This window comes from Cavia porcellus, unplaced genomic scaffold, assembly GCF_034190915.1.
Source record: "Cavia porcellus strain 051 isolate PalLab524CR breed Dunkin Hartley unplaced genomic scaffold, mCavPor4.1 scaffold_2, whole genome shotgun sequence".
NCBI lineage: Eukaryota > Metazoa > Chordata > Mammalia > Rodentia > Caviidae > Cavia > Cavia porcellus.
In genome coordinates, this window is record NW_026947485.1 from 139,490,845 (window position 1) to 139,514,854 (window position 24,010).

At 38.2% G+C, this 24,010-nt stretch overlaps 1 long non-coding RNA gene across 1 annotated transcript; it reads right to left on the minus strand.

Annotated features, from left to right (window-relative positions):
- Nucleotides 1–1,550: 1,550 nt before the first annotated feature.
- On the minus strand, nucleotides 1,551–2,211 carry LOC134472922 (uncharacterized). The gene is made up of 2 exons (XR_010042954.1): nucleotides 2,139–2,211; nucleotides 1,551–1,793 (listed from the first exon to the last, which is right to left on the minus strand). It is a non-coding gene; the product is annotated as an uncharacterized LOC134472922 (long non-coding RNA).
- Between the last annotated feature and the right edge of the window lie 21,799 nt (nucleotides 2,212–24,010).

Genomic DNA, 24,010 nt, shown 5'->3' on the forward strand with positions numbered 1-24,010 from the left:
TGCTGCTCTGGGCACTGCAAGACACAGGGTTGAACCAAGGCTCCTGACCCAAGCCTTGCTTGTGCTAGACCTACTCAGACATTGAAGATGCTGAACCAGATCACCCCCGGGCTCTTCCGAGATGTCACTGTGGACATGGCCACCCTGGGCCAAAAGGTGACTTGCCCTGCTTCCTCTGTGTAAGAGGCATGGGAGGTTCACAGTTATTTGCAGGAAATCTCACTGCTCATCTTTCCTTGTAGGGAATCTTTCCTGCTCATCCTCTGAAAGTTAAAATAAGCCATGAGCTCCAGAGCCTGTAGGAACAAGAGCCATATTCTCGGGAGCAGATCAAAAGTCATGGCATCTTCCTTTGCCAATAATGGGATCCCAAGTATGGTGGACACTACAAGAGGTCACCAAAAAGAGACAACCCTAAAACCTGGGATACTAGGACTCCAGTGATGTGTGATTCATTAAATGATGCAGAAGCATGGGAATGTTCCCCAGTGGAGTCAGTTAGAATGGCAGACAGGCCAACCTTATTCCTCTGGCCTCTCTGAACTGTGCATAGCTGGCCTGTGGTTAGCTAGGATTGTTCTGTTTAGTGTCTGGTACAGCAGAGCTCAACAGACCTCAGCCCATGCTTAGGGCACAAGCCTCAGCAGAACTGGGGGCTATTAAGGTGGAGTGGATCATGGGGTTTGTTAAAACCCTGCCATGCTTCTTTCTTTTCTTTCTTTCTTTCTTTCTTTCTTTCTTTCTTTCTTTCTTTCTTTCTTTCTTTGTTTCCTTCCTCCTTTGTCTCTTACAAAGTCTCGCTTTGTAGCCCAGGCTGGCCTCAAACTCACAATTCTGCCTCAACCACCCCAGTTCTGAGATTGCAGCTATGCACACCCAGTGCTTCCAAAGGGCTGGATGATCACTCATGCCCCAGTATCCTAAAGCTAGTGACCTTGGGGCCTAGGCCAACCTGGATGTGTCCCAGCCCCTGCCAGGATCATTTCTCTGGTGTGACTGGCTGTCTTCCCCCATCACAGTATACCTGAAAGCTCATCATCCTCATTCTCTCACTGTGTGACTGCTCCTATCTGTTGTCTTTCTACTGATTTTCCTTTTTGACTTGGTGTTTTTATATATTCTTGCAAACTATCTCGTGTCTTAATACAGAATACGAACAAGTGTCTTTTTGGCCTAAAGTTGAGAAATGCCACTTGTGGCTAGTTGGCAGTCAAATTTGCATTCAGCCCCAACCCCAGGCAACCCATGCCCAGCACTGAAAACCACTGTGCACTTCACTTCCCCACAGTGGCCTACAGCAGGTAAGGACACAGTGTGAGGACAGTTCCATGCCAGCTGCTCCCTCCTGCAGATGAGCCCAGCCAGCCATTCGTGCACACAGAACCAGGGCTCCCAATACTGAGATATTCCCTTCACACCTTCCATCCAGCAAGACCTGAAGCCAGGATAACCAGCAGCTGCCACAGCAACCAGCTTTCCTCTGCAAATTAATATTATGTGGAGAGATAAAATCAAACATAACTGCCATATTAGAACAATCACAAAAATAGGAAATCATATCAGGCCTTTAATTCATGCTTGTAATACACAGAATCTGGAATTACATTGAGGGGTGCACTGGAAGATGACTGTGAGAGAAACGATGCCACCACCAGAGCTGGGTATGTGTCAGTCTCCATCCATCCATCCACGTGGGTACACACCCTCGTGGCTCTGATGCTTGCCTGAGAGCCTCAGCCAGAGGTGAGGCTCTAAGCCACTGTGAAGCCTCGCTGACTCATCTGTCCTCCAACCTGCAAGGTTTCAAGGATATAAACACTGATAGTGAATCACTTCACAAATACTTAGTTTGAGCCAGGCCTGGTAGCCCACACCTGTAATGTGAGCACTCTGAGAGGCTGAGACAGGAGAATTGAAAATTGGAGCTCAGGGGCCAGGAGTTTAGCTCAGAAGTGGTGTAAGTGCCTGCTTGGCAAACACGAGGTCATGAGTTCAATCCTTGGCGCGCACACACACACACACACACAAAAAAAAAAGACAGAAAGAAAGAAAATTGGAGTCCAGCTTGGGCAACTTAATAACTTAGTGAGATCCTATCTCAAAGTAAAAAATAAAAAGGATTTTGGAATGTAACTCACATTGCAAAGATCCTAAGTTCAATCCACAGTACCACCAAGGAAAAGACAGAAAAGGAGAAAGAAGACCTGAAAGGGAAGAAATAGAAATTTATGTATAATAGTTTAAAAGGTTCTTTTAAAAATAACATTAAAACAGCAAGGTGACCTGATTCCACCAATAAAGTAGGAGAAGCATTATGGTAACTAGCTAGCTATTCCTAGGACACCAGTCCCAGCAAAGCAGACTGTAGAGAAGGCCCCCTTGCTGGCCCTGCTAGAGGGGCTGAGTTTAGCTTCTGGTCTTCAACAGAGGCTATATAGGCATCATATGGGTCCTCTCCCCTGTAGACTGTAACCCAGAGTCCTGGCATATGTGTCCTGCTTGCTTTATTCACACTGATGTGGGACCATTCCACATGTAGTAGGCAAGGGCCCCATGCCTCATGCGGCTAAGTAGGCAGCTGCATTACTGAGCTGCATCTCCAGCCCCAGTGTGACTTTGTTTTGTACCACCCCCTATGTTTTATGGGTTTATTTTGTACTTTTGGTGGTACTGGGAATAGAACTCATGACCTCGCACTTGCCTGGAAAGCACTTACACCACTAAGCTAAATCCCTGGTTTATGGTTTTGTTTTTTTTTTTTTTTGTACCAACATTTAAACTCAAAACCTCAAGATTGTAAGTCAGGCACTTGTGCCTGTGAGCTATATCTCCAGCTTTGTTTTATGTTTTATGTGGCTGAAACCTTGGATCTTTTCTTGTATGCATGCTGGGCCCTGTTGCCTTAGATTCTGTCCTGGTGAAACCCTTGTATTTCCTCTGAATGGGAGTCACCTGGTTTTCCAGAAGGATAATGACAAGGGACCAAAGTGGAGGACTTTGCTGCTTACCAAGCTGAAACAAATAGTCATACACCTGGAGCCTGTGAGGACAAGATGCCACCAGACACCAGCCTAGATGACAAGAGAGGGTGACCCTGGAGTAGCACTTGGACTGGCCCAACTCACAGGTACCAATGCTACAGTAGGGGCACTGAAAGGCTACTCCACATGGGGGACATGGAGCCCTACAGCCTTCTGGAAGGTGGTGGAGTCCTTTCCTGTCCCTTCCAAGCCTTCTGCTGACACATGCACCCAACCTTTGCCTTTCAGACTTATGTGCTAAGGGCACACAGAGGAACTGGCCATGTGGCACATGGTGGGCAGGAAGCTGGTGGAAGGAAGCAGGGAAGTGGCTTCAACCACTGGGGGCCACATAGTGTAACTGTCACGGAACCAGGCTGCAGTGGGGCAGAAGGCACATAGTTATGGTGGTGGCAATGCACTTCAGGTGGCTTTTGCCTCTCAGCTCTCAGGACAACTGGGCGCATCCAATGAAGGTCCTAGCATAGAGCACACAGTAGGTTCAGGATGGCGACCTCTTTTCCTGAACCCATTTCTGACTGGGAAAGGATTGAGTGTGAAGGTAGGAAAGGACAGCAACTATAGATAGAACCTGGGCCCCAGGCACAACCCATTCCTTACAGAAGGGCATCAGCACTGGGGCTTCACAGCTGGACTACAGGTTCGACCCAGAGATGCCCTTCCAGAGCTACCCAGATGCCCCCCAGTCCACCTGAAGGGCAGAGTGCAGTCTCACAGGTGCCAGCGCAGATGGTAAGGCTTTGAGCATCATATTCTGCATGAGGATCTGGTTCATCTGTGCATTCTGCATCAGCATCATCTCCACCATGTCTGGAAGGAGAAACAGGGACCTGACCTCTGGCCCTGCCTTGGAAATGAAATGTTCATTCCTCACCTCACAAGGACTGGAGAACATTTTGGCACATGTGTGTCTGTATTGGAAAACCCATGCGGGTGCTCCAAAAGTGGGACTTCCAGTCAGAGGGGAACTGTAGATAAGGGTATTCAGCCTACCTGGCTGGCCTCACTGGCACTCCTATCCTTCACATCCTCAGACTGCATGGTGACCCCAAAACAACATTCCCCCTGTAACCACAAGACTCTTAATGTAAACTTATTTGGAAAAAGGTTATAGATTTAGTTAGGGATTATGAATCAAGGAAGTCATCCTGGAACAGACCCTAAATCCAGAAAAAGTTCTGTATACTAAGAGAGGGGCAGATCAGGGAAGAGGCTATGTAGGGATGGGGGACAAGGTCACAGAAAGGCCTGGAGCCACAGGCACAGAAAGAAGCAAGCAGGATCCACCCTGCAGCCTACAGAGAAGTAAGTACTGACCCCCTCATCTGGACTTTGGAGGTCTGGTCTTCCAAACTGCACAGTAATAAAGTTCTATTTAAACCATCTAAAAGAAAAAAAAAAACCAAAGAAACAAAATTTAAAAAAACAAGGAAACATAAAATTACAATTCAACAGCTTCAAGATGATGCCAAGAGAAGCAACATAAGACTGATAGGCGTCAGTGAAAATGCAGGAATCAACACAAGTGACATAAAAAAACTATTCACAGAAGTAATAGTGGGAAAATTCCCAAACATGGGAAAAGAATAGGATATACAGGTGAGTCCACGTGCCATCCCAAGCCCAGGAGACTGTGTTAAGATCATTGCTCCCAGAGCTCAAGGACCTGCCCAAAGCCCAGCCACAGTAGGCTGCACTTGCCCTCAGGTTTCAGGTCTGCCCAAGACCCGACCAGCAACCTTCTCTGGAACCTGGAACCAGGAAACCCAGCTGGTGGCTGGGGTGAGTCTGCGCACTATCCAGAGCCTGGGACATTGAGTTAAGATCATTGCTCCCAGAGCTCAACAACCTGCCCAAAGCCCAGCCACACTAGACTAGTCTTGGGAGGTTTTTCAGCCTGAGTGGTTTACCCCCAGTGACTTTCTTCAATTATGGGAGTTGAGAGCAGGTGAAGTAAGTTCCAAGGCATTGGTCTTTGCCTGGGGAGAGCTTTGGCCCATCATCCACAGTGGTTAGGTGGCTGACCAGCTAGCCGAAACACTGAAGGTTGCACAGGAGGGTCTGAGGGCCTGACTGGACCAGGCTAAGTAACCTCCAGGAGCCTATGGCATATGAGATGATTTCCAACACATCCAGAGGAAGCCTTACAAAAACACTTGAAACACAGAAATATAGGAAAATTACAAAACAAAAGACCAAAATGCAATCTCATACTTCCAGCCCATCCCAAGAAAGCTGAGGAACCATGTGCATAGAAGAAAATATATGTCATACACCTGAAATACCTGCAATAATAGCAACTAAAATAAAGAAGCAACTCCAGGAAGCTTTAAAGGAATTCAAACTAGAAATAATCTCCCAGGTAAAAGAAGAAATGATAAAAGTAACGAAAGAGATGCTGAATACATCTAAAGAAGAAACAGTTAAAAAGTTAGAGGAACAAAAAAAAGATAGAATCCCTGGATGAACAATTTAAGAAACAAAGACAATATATGAAGCAGACTCAAAGAGATATACAGGAAATCAAAAATTCCATCAAAATTATCAAAAATGATTCAAGTAAAGATAGAATTTCAGACCTCAAAGACAAGATTTCAGCTAGTGAATCAGAAAGAAAAGATCTTTTAAAAAATAAGTAATCAGGAAATAACAATTCAACAGCTGCAAGATGATGCAAAGAAAAAAACATAAGATTAATAGGGATAAATGAAAAAGAAGGGAACAACACAAATGATATCAAGAGGCTATTCACAGAAGAAGGAGCTGAAAATTTCCCTAACATGAGAGTCAAAATTGATATGAGGATTAGTGAAGCATAAAGAACTCCAAATAGCCATAACCAAAATAAAACTATACCCAGACATATAATAATCACCATCCCAGAAATCCAACATAAGAATAGAAAACTAAAAGCTGCAGAGAGAAAAGACATCACCTATAAAGGAAAGCTTACCAGAATCACAGCAGACTTCTCAACACAAAAAATGAAGTGAAGAAGAGCATGGAGTGAAGTATTTCAAATCCTAAAGGAAAATGATTTTCAACCTAGACTGATGTATCCTGAAAAACAGTCCTCCAACATCAGTGGAGAAATAAGTTACTTCCATGACAGAGATAGCTGCAGAACGTTTTGATCACCAAACCAACCTGCCAAAGAATACTGAAAGACAGATTAGATACACTTAGAAAAAACCACTAAGCAAAGCAGACAATTAAATAGAATGGAAAGATAAAGATGAAACAGCAGCAAGTTAACATGTCAATAATAAACCAATATATAACAGTTATAACCATCAATGCACCAATTAAAAGAAACAGACTGGCAGAATGGATCAAGAAACAACATCCAACCCTATGCTGTCTAAAAGAAACCAATCTAACACAAAAGGATAATCATAGACTGAAAGTCAAAGGATGGAAAACAATACTACATGCAACAGGAGTATCCCAAAAAGCAGAGGTAGCTATTCTGTTTGCAAACAATGTGAAATTTAAACCAATAATGATTAAAAAAGGTAAAGAAGGTTATTACATACTGGTCAGAGGAAAATTTCAAGCGAAAGAGATAACAATCTTCAATATATATGCACCAAATTCCAGAACACCCAGTTATATAAAGCAAGTATAAACAGAAATGAAAAACCAAATTAGCAATAACACAATTATAACGTGAGACCTTAACACACCATTGACACCAAAGGACAGATCAAACAAACAGAAAACCAGCAAAGAAATAAAAGAACTGAATCACATCTGTGAACAAATGGACTTGATAGACATATATAGAGTGTTCCATCCAAATATATCAGAATACACATTGTTCTCAACAATACATGGGACATTCTCTAAAATAGACCATATGTTAGCCCACAGAACACACTTAAATAAATGCAAAAGAGTTGAAATTTTTCCATGCATGTTATTAGATCACAGCGTCATGAAAATAGAAATTAATGATAAAAGATGCTGCAAGAATCCCACAAACACATGGAAACTGAATAACATACTCTTGATTAATCAGTGGGTCACAGGGGAAATTAAAGAAGAAATTAAATAATACCTACTAGCAAATAAAAATACAAATACAACATACCATAATCTGTGGAATACAATGAAAACTGTCCTCAGAGAAAAATTTATTGCACTGAGTTCCCATATCAGGAAAACACAACGAATACAAGTAAATAATCTGATGCTACACCTCAAACATCTAGAAAAAAAGAGCAAGTCAAGCCCTAAGCCAAAAGAAGGGATGAAATTATAAAAATCAGAGCAGAAATTAATACAATAGAAAGTAAGAAAGCAATCCAAAAAAATCAATGAATCAAAGAGTTTGTTCTTTGAAATAATAAATAAAATTGATAAGCCCCTAGCAAACCTTATTAAAAAAAAGAAATAAACAGCTCAAGTCCATGCAATAAGGAATGAAAAAGGCAAAATTACTACAGACTCTGTGGAAATACAGATCATCAGCACCTATTTCCAAAACCTCTATTCTCATAGGTTGGATAACACAGAAGAAATGGACAGATTAGTAGAAACATATGAAGTACCAAAGTTGGGTCAAGAAGATTTAAAACTGCTGAATAACCCAATTGCTATTAATGAAATTGAAAATGTAATTAAGTTCCTACCTACAAAGAAAAACCCAGGCCCAGAGAAATTCACTGTGGAATTCTATAAGAAATACAAGGAAGACTTAATGTGAACACTCCTCAAACTCTTCAATGAAATTGAAAGGGAAGCAATTCTTCCCAAGTCATTCCTGGAAACAAATATTACTTTAGTACCAAAACCTGAGAAAGACCCAACTAAAAAAGAGAACTACAGACCAATCTCCATAATGAACACAGATGCAAAAATCCTCATCAAAATATTGGCGAATAGAATGCAGCAAATCATCAAGAAGATTATACACCATGACCAAGTTGGATTCATCCCAGGCATGCAAGGATGTTTCAAGATACATAAATCAATAAATGTAACCCACCATATCAATAAATCCAAAAGTAAGAATCACATGATCATCTCTATAAGTGCAGGAAAAGATTTTGATAAGCTCCAACACTCATTCATGCTAAGAACCTTACCGAAAATTGGATGGATGGTCTTCTCAATATGATAAAGGCCATCTATGACAAATCAAGAGGCAGCATCATATTAAATGGTCAAAAACTGAAGGCCTTTACCATAAAATCAGGCACAAGACAAGGATGTCCCTTATAACAGCTCCTATTTAACATAGTACTGGAAATACTAGACAGAGCAATTAGACAAGAGAGAGAAATAAAAGAGGTAAAGATAGGAAAAGAGGAAGTTAAGTTATCATTATTTGCAGATGACATGATACACTACATAGAAGACCCTCAAAACTGCATTGAAAGACTCCTAGATATAATAAATAAATTCAGCCATCTAGCTGGATACAAAATCAGTACTCAAAAATCAATAGCATTTCTGTACACTAACAACAAAATCACTGAGGAAGAAATAAAAGAAGCCACATCCTTCACACTAACATCCAAAAAATGAAATATCTAGGAATTAATCTCACAGAAGTAGTAAAAGATCTATACAGGGAAAATTATAATACCCTGAAAAAAGAAATTGAAGGGGATCTCAGAAAATTGAAAGATATCCCTTGCTCTTGGATAAGAAGAATGAATATCGAAAAAATGAGCATTTCTTTCAAAACTGTTATACAGATTCAAGGCAACCCCAAGCAAAATGCCATCAATGTTCCTCATAGATCTATACAAACCAATTGCAAAAGTCATCTGGAACCAGAAGAGACCTAGAATAGCAAAAGCAATTCTAAGCAGCAAAGGCAAGGCAGGAGGCATCACAATCCCTGACTTGAAGTTATACTACAAAGCAAGTGTAATAAAATCAACATGGTACTGGAATAAAAACAGAGCTGAAGATCAATGGAGTAGATTAGAAGACACAACCACAACAAGAAACACACTCAACCAACTTGTCTTTGATAAAGGGGTCAAACATGTTCACTGTAAGAGGTATAGTCTCTTTAATAAATGATGCTGGAAAAACTGGTTCTCCACATGCTGAACACTAAAACTAAACCCATGCCTATCACCATATACTAAACTAAAATCTAAATGGATCAAAGATCTAAATATTAAAACAGAAACACTAAATCTATTAGAAGATAAATTAGGTAAAAATCTTAAAGACATAAGGTTAGGTAGAGAATTATTGAATAGGAATCAAACCGCACGGGATATACTTCCCAGAATCAATAGCTGGGATCAAGTCTTATTAAAAGTTTCTGTATGTCAAAATAAATCTCCCACATAGTGAAAAGAAAACCCTCAAACTGGGAAAAAATCTTAGTGAACTGTCCCTCAAACAAAGGACTTCTGTCTAAAACATATATAGAATTTAAAAAGTCAGACCCCCAAAATTCAAAGACCCAATCCATAAATGGGCATCTGAGATGAATACACAATTCTCGGGATGAAGAAACACAAATGGCAAATAAATACATGAAAAAACGTTCATTATCATTACTCATTAGAGAAATGCAAATTAAAACACACTGAGATTCCATCTCACTCCTGAAAGAATGGGCAGGATCAAGAAAACTACCAACAACAAATGCTGGAGAGGCCGTGGGGAAAAAGGAACTCTCCTGCACTGTTAGTGGGAGTGTAGACTGGTGCAACCACTGTGGAGGTCAGTTGATGTTTCTCAAAAAGCTGATTGGAAGTCCTATTTGTTCCAGCTATTCCACTTCTAGGCATATTCCCAGAAGAACTGAAAACATCATACCACAGTGACATATGTGCACCCATGTTTATAGCTGCACAATTTGTAATAGCCAGATCTTGGAAACAACCTAAGTGTCCATCAACTGAGGAATGGATAAAAAGCTGTAGTATTACACTCAGATACTACCTTACTCAAGAAGGAATGGTTATCATGAAGAAACCAACAAATGTTGACATAACTGCAGGGCAAAGAAGTGCTTGTATGCTGTTGGTCAGGGTGTAAACTAGTACAATCATTATGGAAAACAGTATGGAGATTCCTCCAAAAACTAGAATTAGAAATTCCATTTAACCCAGCTATTCACCTTCTAGGTATGTTGTTATGGTTTGGGTCTAGATGTCCTCCCAAAGCCTCATGCAGTTTTAGATATGCCTTTTTCAGAGGCACCTGAATCTAGAGTTTGTGACTGATTTATAATACAATGCTGGGATTAAAGGTGCTGGGATTAAGAGTGATTGATTGCTGGATCAGTCCATGGATTCCACTGGTGGCACCACCCTAATCCCAGCAGTTTGCCTAAGATTAAATGGGCCAAGAGGCATATTTCATCCTTTTGCTCTCTTGTTGCTTTTGCTGTCTTCCACTGCCATGAATGGTTGACCTATGCCTTGAAGTCAGCTGATTAAAGGCTGAAACCTCTAAAAGTTGTAATTTAAATAAACCTTTCTCCTTTAAAAAAAATCTGTAGTATTTTTATGCAATGGAGTACTACTCAGCTATAAAGAATAATCACGGAGAGATATTTATAAATAAATGGACACAATTTGAGACCATGCTCATTAGTGAAATAAATTAAGCTCACATATATAAACACCGAATAGTCTCCCTAGTGTAAGAAATGGTAAGAGTACATAAGAGTTTATAGTAATCATGATTCACCATTTCATTGCTCTGGAGCCTTATAATGTCTACATTCATTAGTTGGAATGGTTTTATCCCAGTTTGTTTGATTTTATTATCTGTGATAGCATAAATAACTACTTTAAAGAAAAGAAGACATTAGAATAGCCAGAGCTAATTTAGTATCATCTTACTCTGTAGTCCTACTATGCTTTTGTTTTTCTGTTGCTTTTGATTCTATCCTGTTATATATTGTTGGATATTATTATGTGTGATATTATATATAAATTTTCTATGTAAAATGAGATAATATAGTAGCCATTGTTCATTCTCTGCTATTTGGTTCTGAAAGCCCTGTAATGCTTTCATTCTCTTGAATGCTTTTATACTGCTTTGTTATGCTTGATACTATTCTATATCAAGCTATGATCAACTATTTCAAAGAAAGAGACACTATGGTATATACTGTTAATTATGGGTTGTCTTGTAGTAAAATGCTGTGTTACTTGCAAAAAAAGAGAATAGAATATATAGATAAGTGAGGCATATGCAACACCAAACAGCTATAGCAAAAAGAAATCTACACCCAGACACATTATAATTATGATCCAAGAAATTCAGCATAAAAAGCGAATACTAAAAGCTATTAAAGAAAAGAAACAACTCACCTATCAAAGAAAGCCAAGAGTCACAGTAGACTTTTCAGCACAAATTCTCAAGTCAAGATGAGCTTGGGGGTAAGTATTACAAGCCCTGAAAGAAAAAAACTTTCAACCCAGATTGATGTAACACAAAGCTATATTTCAAAATTGATGGAGAAAAATGACACTTCCATAACAAAGAACAACTGAAAAATTCATGTCCACCAAACCACCCTAAAAAGAATATTAGTATGTCTTTTGAAAACAACATACTAGAGAGAGACAAAAATGACTTAAATTCTCAGAATAACAACAGAAAGAGACCACAAGGCAGGGTAAGCAGTTAAACAAGGCAGGAAAGTGGGAAACCAACAAAGGAAACAACAAGGAAAATCACATGATAAAGTTAAGCCAATAAATATCAGTTACATCCATCAATGCAAATGGACTCAATTCAACAATTAAAAGAAATAAGTTGACAGAATGGATTAAGAAATAGGATCCAATAATATGCCGTAAGCAAGAAACACATTTGAGTAAAATGGAGACTCATAGACTAAAAGTCAAAGGATGAAAAACAATACTTTATGTGACAGGAACCCAGAAAAAGCAGGGGAAGCTATTCTGTTTGCAGATGATGTGAGCTTCGAACCAAAAATGATCAAGAAAGACAAAGAAGGCTACTACATACTTGTTAGAAGGAAAATTCAAGAGGAAGAGCTAACATTCATAAATACATATGCACCAAATACAGGATCACACAACAAATAGTAATAGACATGAAATACGACAATTTAATGGGGAATCTTAGTACCCTATTTTCAAAAGGAAATAGACCAAAAAAAGATAAAAAGTCAGCAAAGAAATAACAGAACTGAATCAAGCCTATGAACCAATGGACTTACTAGATTTTTATGAAATGTTCCACCCAAAACCATCAGAATATACATTATTCTTAGCTGTACGTGGGACATTCTTTAAAATAGAGCATATGTATCCCATAAAAGCTGCTTAAGTAAATGCAAAGGAATTGAAATTTTCCCATACATATTATCTGATCATAAGGCACCAAAATTGGAAATTAATGGCAAAAGAAACTGCAAAACTTGTATATGCACATGGAAATTAAAAAACAACCTCTTGAACAACCAATGGGATACAGATGAAATTAAAGAAGAAATTAAACAATATCTAAAATTCAATGAAAATGCAGATACAATATTCTGAAACTTGTGGGACACAATGAAAGTAGTGCTAAGAGAGAAATATACATCAGTGAGTTGCTACATCAGAAAAACAGAACAAGCACAAGTAAACAACCTATTGCAAAACCTCAAGCTCCTGGAAAAACAAGAGCAAATCAAGCCCAAAGCTCACAGAAGAGAAGAAATTATGAAGATAAGAGTAGAAATTAATGTAATTGAATCTAAGAAAACAATGTAAAGAATTAATGAATTGCAGAGTTATTCTTTGGAGGAATAAATAAAACTTATCAAGAAAAAGAAAAATTCAAATTCATACAATAGGGAATGAAAAGAGTGAAATTACTAGGGAACCCAGAGAAATTCAGAAGATCACAATACCTACTTTGAAAATCTTTACACACATAGGGTGGTAAAAACTCAGAGGAAATGGACAGATTTCTAGAAATGTATGAATTACCAAAGCTGGATCAAGAAGATAAAACAATTTTGAATAGTTGAATATCAGCTACTGAAATAGAAAATGTGATTAAAAGTTTACCAACAAAGAAAATCCCAGGTCCTAATGGATTCATGGTTGAATTCTAGAAGAAATTTAGAGATTAAATACCAATAATCCTCAAACACTTCAATGAAACTGAAAAGGAAATAATTCTCCCTAACTTATTCCTGAAGGCAAGTATTACTCTGATACAAAAATCAGAGAAATACTCAACCAAAAAGGAGAACTATATGCAAATATCCCTAATGAATATTAATGCAAAGATTCTCAATAAAATACTGGTACATAGAATACACCAATACATTGAGAATATTATACATCATGGCTAAGTGGGATTTATCCCAGGAATGCAGGGATAGTTTTACATACACAAATCAAAAAAGGTAATACACCACATCGACAGAGCCAAAGATAAAAATCATGATCTTCTCAATAGATATAGAAAAAGCTTCTGCTAAAGTCCAACACTTGTTCATGATAAAAACTCTACAGAATCTTGGAATATATGGAATCTAGCTCAATCTTATAAAAGCCATCTATGACAAACCAAGAGCCAACATTGTACTAAATGGCCAAAAACTGAAAGCTTTCACTCTAAAACCAGGAACAAGACAAAGATGTCCTCTATCACTACTATTCAACATAGCTCTGAAAACATTATACAAAACAATTGGACAAGAGGGATAAATAAAAGGAATAGTATAGAAAAGGAAGAAGTTAAATTATGAGTATTTGAAGATGACATGATGTTCTATACAGAGCATCCCAAAAACTCCATCAAAAGACTACTAGAGTTAATAAGAAAATCCAGCAGTTTAGCTGGATAAAAAGTCAACACTCACAAATCAATAGTATTCATGTACACAAAGAACAAACTCACTGAGAGAGAAATTGTGGAAATGATAACTTTCACAATATCATCCAAAAAAGGAAATGCTTAGGAATCAACCTAACAAAGGATGTAAATGACAATGAAAACTATAGTATGCTAATAAAAGGATATTAAAGGGGATGTCAGTAAATGGAAACATATCCCTTGCTCTTGGTTAGAAAGAACCAACATTGTGAAAATGGCCATAGTCCCAAAATTATTATATGGATTTAATGCAATACTGATCAAAACACCAATAACATACCTTACAGATCTAAAGAAAAACATTCCTAAAATTTATTTGGAAACAGAAGAGACCTAGGATAGCAAAGGCAGTTCTGGGCCACAAAAGCAGGGCAGGAAACATCTCAATTCCTGACTTGAAAATATATTACAAAGCTACAAAATAAAATCAGCATGGTACTGGAAAAAAAATCTGAGGATCAATGGAACAGATCAGAAGATGTAAACACCACTAGAAAGACTTTTAGCCATCTTATGTTTGACAAAGTGGTTAAACATGTTCATTACAAGAAAGATAGCTTCCTTAATAAATGGTGCTAGGAAAACTGGCTTCATACATGCCAAAGACTGAAACTAGACCCATGTTTATCACCATGCACTAAAGTAAAAAGGACCAAAGGTCTAAATATTACAATAGAAACACTAAATCTACTGGAAGACAAGGTAGGTAGAAAGCTAGAAAATATAGGTGTTGGCAATGAGTCCATGAACAAACTGCAAACTACATGGGAAGTACTTCAAAGAATCAACAACTGGGATTGCATCTTATCAAAAAGCTTTTGCACATCAAAAGAAATCACCAACAGAGTGAAAAGAAAACTCACCGAATGGGAAAGAATTTTAGCTAGCTGTCCCTCAGACAAATCTAGAATCCCTCAGACATTATCTAGAACATATAAAGAACTGAAAAATATCAGGCCCCAAATTTAAAAACCTTGTCCAAAAATGGATATCTGAGGTAAGTACACATTTCTCCAATGAAGAAATGTAAAAGGCAAATAAATGCATGCAGAAATGTTCACCATCACTGATCATTCAAGAAATGCAAATTAAAACAACATTGAGATTCCTTCTCACTCCAGAAAGAATAGCTGCCAAAAAGAAATCAACTGATAACAAATGTTGGCAGGGCTGAGTGGAAAAAGGAATACATCTCCTCTGCTGGTGGAAGTGTCAATTTGCAACCACTGTGGAAATCAGTGTGGAGATTCCTCAAAAAACTCAGATTGGAGCTCTCATTCAAACCAAGCATTCCCCTTCTTGGTATTTTCCCTGAAAAAATGAAAATGTCATGCCACAGAGATATATGTGCACCCATGTTTATAACAGCACAATTTGTAGTAGCTGAATCTTGGAAACACCCAAAATTCCCATCAACTGCAGAATGGATAAAAAAGATGTGTTACTTTTACACAATAGAATATTACTCAACTGTAACAAGGATAATCTTTAGGCTTTTATAGGTAAATGGAGGCAACTTAAGACCATACTCATAAGTGAAATAATTTAGTCTCACATTTATAAATATCATATGGTCTCCCTAGTGTATAAAACTAATAATAATAAAAACTGAAAGTGTAATAAGCTCCAAAATATACCATAGATATTGTAATAATGAAAGGAAGGAAAGTGGTCAAAAGGAAAGAATAACTGGAATAGGGAAAAGGAAATAAAGGAAAAGATATATGTAGGTATACACATATAACTGTATGTATGTATGTGTGTGCAAGATAGATAACAGTACTACTAATATTTGTGACGTCATTGTTTGATTGTTTGATCATTTTTATACCTAGATCTTGTAACTTTAACAACTACTTGTAAGATAACAATATGCAATATATTCACTATTGTTGATTTCTTACCTTTTAAAAAAACTGTATTATTTATATTTTTTTCTATTTTCCTTTTGAAATAAAAAAGAAAAACATTTCACACTCCAAATATATGTGTCACCATCAAAGAAAATATTGTTCTTTTAGTACAGAGGCCTTATAGAATAATTTCAATCAGGAATAGTTATGCCTATTTTCTTGCCTTGTTACCTAGAATTGTTTTTGCTTTTCTAGGTCTTTTCTGGTTCCAAATGAAATTTAGGAATGGTTTCTCTAGTTATGTAGGGGTAGGACTAAGATTGCAATAAGTCTATATAACAGTTATAGGAGTATCATCATTTTCAACATGTTGTTTCTTTCTGCCCATGAGCAAGGGACATCTTTTCATTTTGTGACATCCTATTTCATCTACTTTATCAGAGAACTATAGTTTTCAATGTAAATATCACTTACTTCCTTTTGAAGACTGATTCTCAAATATTTCATATTTATTGATGCCAATATTGATGCTGAAGCAGTGTTGCTTCCTAATTTCTCTGTCAGTATATTTGTTGCTTGTGTACAACAACCCCATTGATTTTTTAATGTTGACTTTGTATCCAGCTATGGGATTGATTTCATTTTTTAAAGTCTGAGAGTATTTTGGTGGAGTTTTGGGTTCTTCGATGCAGAGTAGAATATCAACTGCAAGACTGAAAGTCAAAAGACAGAAAACAATACTTCACGCAACAGAAATCCAAAAAAAAAGAAAAAAAGAAAGAAAAAAAAGCAGGAGAAGCAATTCTGTTTGCAGACAATGTGACTTTAAACCAACAGTGATCAAAAAGGACAAACAAGGTCACTACATACTTGTTAGGGGAAAACTCCAAGAGGAAGACATAACTATCTTAAATATATATGCACCAAACTCTAGAGCACCCAGTTATATAAAACAACTATTAACAGAAATGAAAAATCAAATTATCAGTAACACAATTGTAACAGGAGACCGTAATACACATTGACACCAAGGGACAGATCAATCAGACAGAAAATGAGCAAAGAAATAACAGAACTGAATCACACCTGTGAATGGACCTCATAGACATGTACAGAATGTTCCACCCAACAACATCAGAATACACATTCTTCTCAGCAGTCCATGGGTCATTCTCTAAAATAGACCATATATTAGCTCACAGAACATATTTAAACAAATGTAAAAGAGTTGAAATCATACCTTGCATGTTATCAGATCATAGTGCATTGAAATTAGAAATTAATGATAAAAGATACTGCAAAAATCACACAAACACATGGAAACTGAATAACATACTCTTGAGTAATCAGTGGGTCACAGAGGAAATTAAAGAAGAAATTAAACAATACCTACAAGAAAATGAAAATACAGATACAACTTACCAGAATTTGGGCAATGCAATGAAAGCCATCCTCAGAGGAAAATTTATTGCACTGAGTTCCCACATCAGGAAAACAGAACGAATGCAAATAAATAACTTGATGCTACACCTCAAACAGCTAGAAAAAGAAGAGCAAGTCAAGCCCAAAGCGAAAAGTAGGGAGGACATTATAAAAATCAGAGCAGAAATCAACACAATGGCGACGAAGAAAACAATCCAAAGAATCAAAGAATCAAAGATGGTTCTTTGAAATAATAAATGAAATCAATAAGCCCCTAGCCAACCTTACCAAAAAAAGGGAAGAAAAAGCTCAAATTCATGCAATAAGAAATGAAAAAGCTGAAATCACTACAGACTCTACAGAAATACAGAAGATCATCAACACCTATTTTGAAAACCTCTACTCTCAAAGGTTTGATAACACAGAAGAAATAGATTCCTAGAAACATATGAAGTACCAAAGCTAGATCAAGAGGATGTAAAACTGCTGAATAACCCAATCTCTATCAATGAAATTGAAAATGTAATTAAGTCCTTACCTACAAAGAAGAGCCTAGGCCCAGATGGATTCACTGCAGAATTCTATAAGAAATACAAAGAAGACCTAATGCCGACACTCCTCAAACTAGTCAATGAAATTGAAAGGGAAGTAATCCTTCCTAAGTCATTCCTAGAGGCAAATATTACTCTAGTACCAAAACCTGAGAAAGAACCAACTAAAAAAGAGAACTGTAGACCGATCTCCCTACTGAACACAGATGCAAAAATCCTCAATAAAATATTGGCAAATAGAATGCAGCAAATCATCAAGAAGATTATACACCATGACCAAGTGGGATTCATCCCAAGAATGCAGGGATGGTTCAACATACGTAAATCAATAAATGTAATCCACCATATCAATAAAGCCAAAAGTAAGAATCACATGATCATTTCTATAGATGCAGAAAAAGCCTTCAATGACGTCCAACATTCATTCATGATAAGAACTTTACAGAAAATTGGAAGATGGTCTTTACCTCAATATAATAAAGGCCATCTATGACAAACCAACAGCCAGTATCATACTAAATGGCCAAAAATAGAAAGCCTTTACTTTAAAATCAAGCACAAGACAAGGATGTCCTTTTTCACCACACCTGTTTAATATAGTACTGGAAGTACTAGCCAGAGCAATTAGACAAGAGAGAGAAATAAAAGGGGTAAAGATAGAAAAAAAGAAGCTAAATTATCATTGTTTGCAGATGACATGATACTCTACATAGAAGACCCCCTAAACTCCATTGAAAGACTCTTAGATACAATAAATAAATTCAGCAATGTAGCTGGATACAAAATCAATACTCAGAAATCAATATCATTCCTATACACTAACACCAAAATCACAGACAGAGAAATAAAAGAAGCCACATTCTTCACACTAGTATGCAAAAAAATGAAATACTTAGGAATTACTCTTACAAAAGAAGTGAAAGACATATACAGGGAAAATTATGATGCACTGAAAAAAGAAATTGAAGAAGATCTCAGAAAATGGAAAGACATCCCTTGCTTATGGATAGGAATAATAAACATTGTGAAAATGGCCACTCTCCCAAAACTATTATACAGATTCAATACAATCATAATAAAAATACCATCAACATACCTTATAGATCTAGAGAAATCACTCCTAAAATTCATCTGGAACCAGAGGAAACCTAGAATAGCAAAGGCAATTCTAAGCAGCAAAGACAAAGCAGGAGGCATCACAATGCCTGACTTGAAGTTATACTACAAAGCAACAGTAGTAAAATCAACATGGTACTGGAATCAAAACAGAGCCACAGATCAATGGAATAGATTAGAAGATACAACCACAACTACAAGCACATTCAACCACCTTATTATTGATAAAGGAGCCAAGCAGGTTCACTGGAAGAACGACAGTCTCTTTAATAAATGGTGCTGGAAAAACTGGCTCTCCATTTGCCGAAAACTAAAGCTAGATCCATGTCTACCACCATGTACTGAATTAAAATCTAAATGGGTCAAAGATCTGAATATTAAAACAGAAACACTAAATCTATTGGAAGACAAATTGGGTAGGAACCTTGAATTCATAGGGATAGGTAGAGAATTCATGAACAGCACTCAAACTGCACAGGAAATACTTCCCAGAATCAATAACTGGGACCACTTCTTATTAAAAAGTTTCTGCATGTCAAAAGAAATCTCCAGCATAGTGAAAAGAAAACCCACAAACTGGGAAAAGATCTTAGTGAACTCCCCCTCAGAGAAGGGACTTTTGTCTAAAACATATAAAGAATTAAAAAAACTCAGACCCCCAAAATTCAAAGATCCAATCCAAAAATGAGCATCTGAGATGCATACACAGTTCTAGATGAAGAAATACAAATGGCAAATAAATACATGAAAAAATGTTCATCATCATTGGTCATTAGAGAAATGCAAATTAAAACCACACTGGGATTCCATCTCACTCCTGAAAGAATGGCCAGGATCAAGAAAACCAACAACAACAAATGCTGGAGAGGCTGTGGGGAACAAGGAACTCTCCTACACTGTTGGTGGGAGTGTAGACTGGTACAACTTTTGTGGAGGGTAGTCTGGAAATTTTTCAAAAAGCTGGGATTGGAAGTCCCATTTGTTTCAGCTATTCAACTTCTATGCATATTCCCAGAAGAACTGAAAACATCATATCACAGTGATATATGTGCACCCATGTTTACAGCAGCACAATTTGTAATCGCCAGATCTTGGAAACAACCCAAGTGTTCATTAACTGAGGAATGGATAGAAAAGTTATGGTATTTCTATACAATGGAGTACTACTCAGCTATAATGAAGGATCACATTGAGATATTTATTAATAAATGGGCACAGCTTGATACCATACTCATAAGTGAAATAAATCAATCTCACATGTGTGAATACTAAATAGTTTCCCTAATATAACAAATGATTCTAATATATAAAATATGTGGTAATCATGATTCCCCATTATGTGGCCTTGAAGTCTTATAAAGTTTTCACTTAATAATTGGAATGGCTTTATTTTGGTCTTCTTGATATTATTACCTGTGATGAAATGAACAGCCATTTTGAAGAAAACAAGTCATAATAGCTAGTGCTGATTTACTATCATCTTGTTTTGAAGCCCCACCAAACTATGGCTCTTCTGTCTCCATTGGTTTTATCATGATGTATCTTGCTGGATTTTATTATATGTGATAGTATAAACAAAAATTGTTATAGGCAAAGAGATAATATAGAAACCATTGTTCGTTTTCTGTTAGCTAGTTCTAAGTACCCTACAATGCTTTCATCCACTTGAGTGGTTTTACACTGACTTGATATGTTTGAATCTATAGTATATGAAGTTATATTCAAATATTTCAAGGAAAAAGACACTATGGTAACTACTATTAAGTCGGGTTATTTGGTGTGAAGCACTAAGTTGCTGAAACTGTCATGCTTTGACCTGCGTTGTTACGTTGTTACCTCACCTTTTATCTCAATCTCTCCCTTATTCATTAAAAAATTATTTATTTAAAGAATATCAACTGCAAATAATAATAATTTAACTTCTTCCTTTCCTACTATTATTCCTTTTTTGCCCTTTTACTTGTCTATTGCTTTGGCTAATATTGCCAGAATTGTATTAAGTAGGAGTGGTGACTGTGCACATTCTTGTCTTGTTCTTGATTTTATTTTATCATAAGTTTTTTTTGGTGCCAGTGACTGAACCCTGGACCGCGCACTTGCAAAGCAGGCACTTATGCCCCTGAGCTAAATATCCAGCCACTTTTTCCTGATTTTAGAGTGAAAGGTTTCAGCTTTTGAGCATTTAGTGTGATGTTGGCTGTTGGTTTGTCATAAAAGGCTTTTATCAGATTGAGATAAAGACCATCTATTCCAATTTTCTCTAGGGTTTTTATTATGAGTTGGTGTTGGACTTTGTCAAATGCTTTTCATGTGATATATTTGTACTTGGATCTGTTGAATGATGCATTGCATTTGTTGATTTGCATGTGTAGAGCATGTCTGCATCCCTGGGATGAATCCTACTTGATCATGGTATATAATCTCTTGGTGATTTGCTGCATTTTGTTTGCCAGTATCTTGTGAGGCTTTTTCATCTATGTTCATTAAGGATATTGGGCTGCAGCTCTCTTGCTGGTTGTACCTTCTCTAGTTTTGATATCAAGTTAGTACTTTCAGGCAGAGGAGGAGCTGGGCAGATCTGGGGTGCCCTCACTGGCCTCTCTGCGTGTCTGGAGGACTCTGGATTTCTGCGCCCAGACTGCTGGAGTTCCCTCAGGCTTCCAGGTGCAGTGAAGGCGAGAGGTGGGTTTGAGGCTTCCACATTAGCCTCCCCATTCCAGGCTTCATTTGGAGACCTGCTGAGCTCCCGATAGGTGGGCTGGCCCACACAACCAGCCTAGCCCAGCCTGTTTAGCAGCCGCGCCTGGCCATAGGTCTGCAGAGGAGGAGCTGGGCAGATCTGGGGTGCCCTCACTGGCCTCTCTGCGTGTCTGGAGGACTCTGGATTTCTGCGCCCAGACTGCTGGAGTTCCCTCAGGCTTCCAGGTGCAGTGAAGGAGAGAGGTGGGTTTAAGGCTTCCACATCAGCCTCCCCATTCCCGGCTTCATTTGGAGACCTGCTGAGCTCCCGATAGGTGGGCTGGACCACACTACCAGCCTAGCCCAGCCTGTTTAGCTGCCGCACCTGGCCACAGGTCTGCAGAGGAGGAGCTGGGCAGATCTGGGGTGCCCTCACTGGCCTCTCTGCGTGTCTGGAGGACTCTGGATTTCTGCGCCCAGACTGCTGGAGTTCCCTCAGGCTTCCAGGTGCAGTGAAGGAGAGAGGTGGGTTTAAGGCTTCCACATCAGCCTCCCCATTCCCGGCTTCATTTGGAGACCTGCTGAGCTCCCAATAGGTGGGCTGGCCCACACTACCAGCCTAGCCCAGCCTGTTTAGCTGCCGCGCCTGGCCACAGGTCTGCAGAGGAGGAGCTGGGCAGATCTGGGGTGCCCTCACTGGCCTCTCTGCGTGTCTGGAGGACTGTGGATATCTCTGCAACCAGGGAGGGTCCACAGGTTCCTGAAGCACTGCGGCCTGTGGTGAGTACCCTAACCCGGCTGTGATTGAAGAACTGTGGAGCTTCCAAGGGGCAGGTGGGCGCACAGTGTCCCTGAGGCCCAGCTTGTCTGGAACTGCAGAGTTCTGAGCAGGCAGAGGAGGGCCACTGGTTCTGTAGGCCTAATGGCTTGGAGTAGCGTGGCGCCAGAGTCCCAGTAGCTCCAAACATAGAAGGGGATTTTCAACAGATCCTGAGGAAGCTTTCAAGTAACACTTGAAACACAGAAATATAGGAAAATGACAAAACAAAAGACCAAATTACAACCTCAAACCTCCAGCCCATCTCAAGAAACCCTAGGAGCGATGTATATAGAAGAAAATATATCCCATCCACCTCATATATCGGACACAATAGCCACTGAAATTGACAAGCGACTCCAGGAAGCTTTAAAGAAATTCAAACTCGAAATAATCTCCCAGATAAAAGAAGAAATGATAAAAGAAATGAAAGAGATTCTAAATATATCTAAAGAAAACACAGATAAAAAATTGGAGGAACTAAACAAAAAGATAGAATCCCTAGACGAGCAATATAAGAAACAAACAGAATACATAATGCAGATGCACAGAGATATACAGGAAATAAAAAACTCCACTGAAAGTTGTAAAAACCGCCTTAATGAAAGTGAAGATAGAATTTCAGACCTTGAAGACAGGATTGCAGCTAGTGAACAGGAAAGGAAAGATCTTTTGAAAATAACAAGGAACCAGGAAACAACAATTCAACAACTGCAAGACGATGCAAAGAAGAATAACATAAGAATGATAGGGATCAATGAAAGAGAGGGAGACAACATGAAGGATGTCAGGAGGATATTTAGAGAAGTAATAGCTGAAAATTTCCCAAGCATGAGATCAGAAACTGACATCAGGATCAGTGAAGCATATAGAACTCCAAACAGTCATAACCAAAATAAAACTACACCCAGACATATAGTAGTCACCATCCCAGAAATCCAACACAAGAATAGATTATTAAAAGCTGTCAGAGAGAAAAGACAAATCACTTATAAAGGAAAACCTATCAGAATCACAGCAGACTTCTCAGCACAAACGATAAAGTCAAGAAGAGCATGGAGTGAAGTATTCCAGATCCTAAAGCAAAATGATTTCCAACCAAGACTGATATATCCTGCAAAACTATCATTCAAAATAGATGGTGCAATACGATACTTCCATGACAAAGAACAGCTGAAGAACTTCATGAACACCAAACCAACCCTGCAAAAAATATTGAAAGACAGTTTAGATACACAAAGGAAAAAAACACTAAGCAAAGCAAATAATTAAACAGAACCGAAAGATAAAGATGCAACAGCAGAGAGATAACATTCCTACAATTAACCAGCATTTAACAGTAATAACCATTAATGTAAATGGTCTCAATGCACCAATCAAACGAAACAGACTAGCAGAATGGATCAAGAAACAAAATCCAACCATATGCTGTTTACAGGAAACCCATCTAACCCAGAAAGATACTCACAGACTGAAAGTCAAAGGATGGAAAACAATTCTTCATGCAGCAGGAATCCAAAAAAAGGCAGGAGTAGCCATTCTGTTTGCAGACAACGTGAACTTTAAAACAACAAAGACCATAAAGAACAAAGAAGGTCACTACATACTCGTAAGGGGAAAACTCCAAGAGGAAGAGATAACTATCTTAAATATATACGCACCAAACTCCAGAGCACCCAGTTATATAAAACAATTATT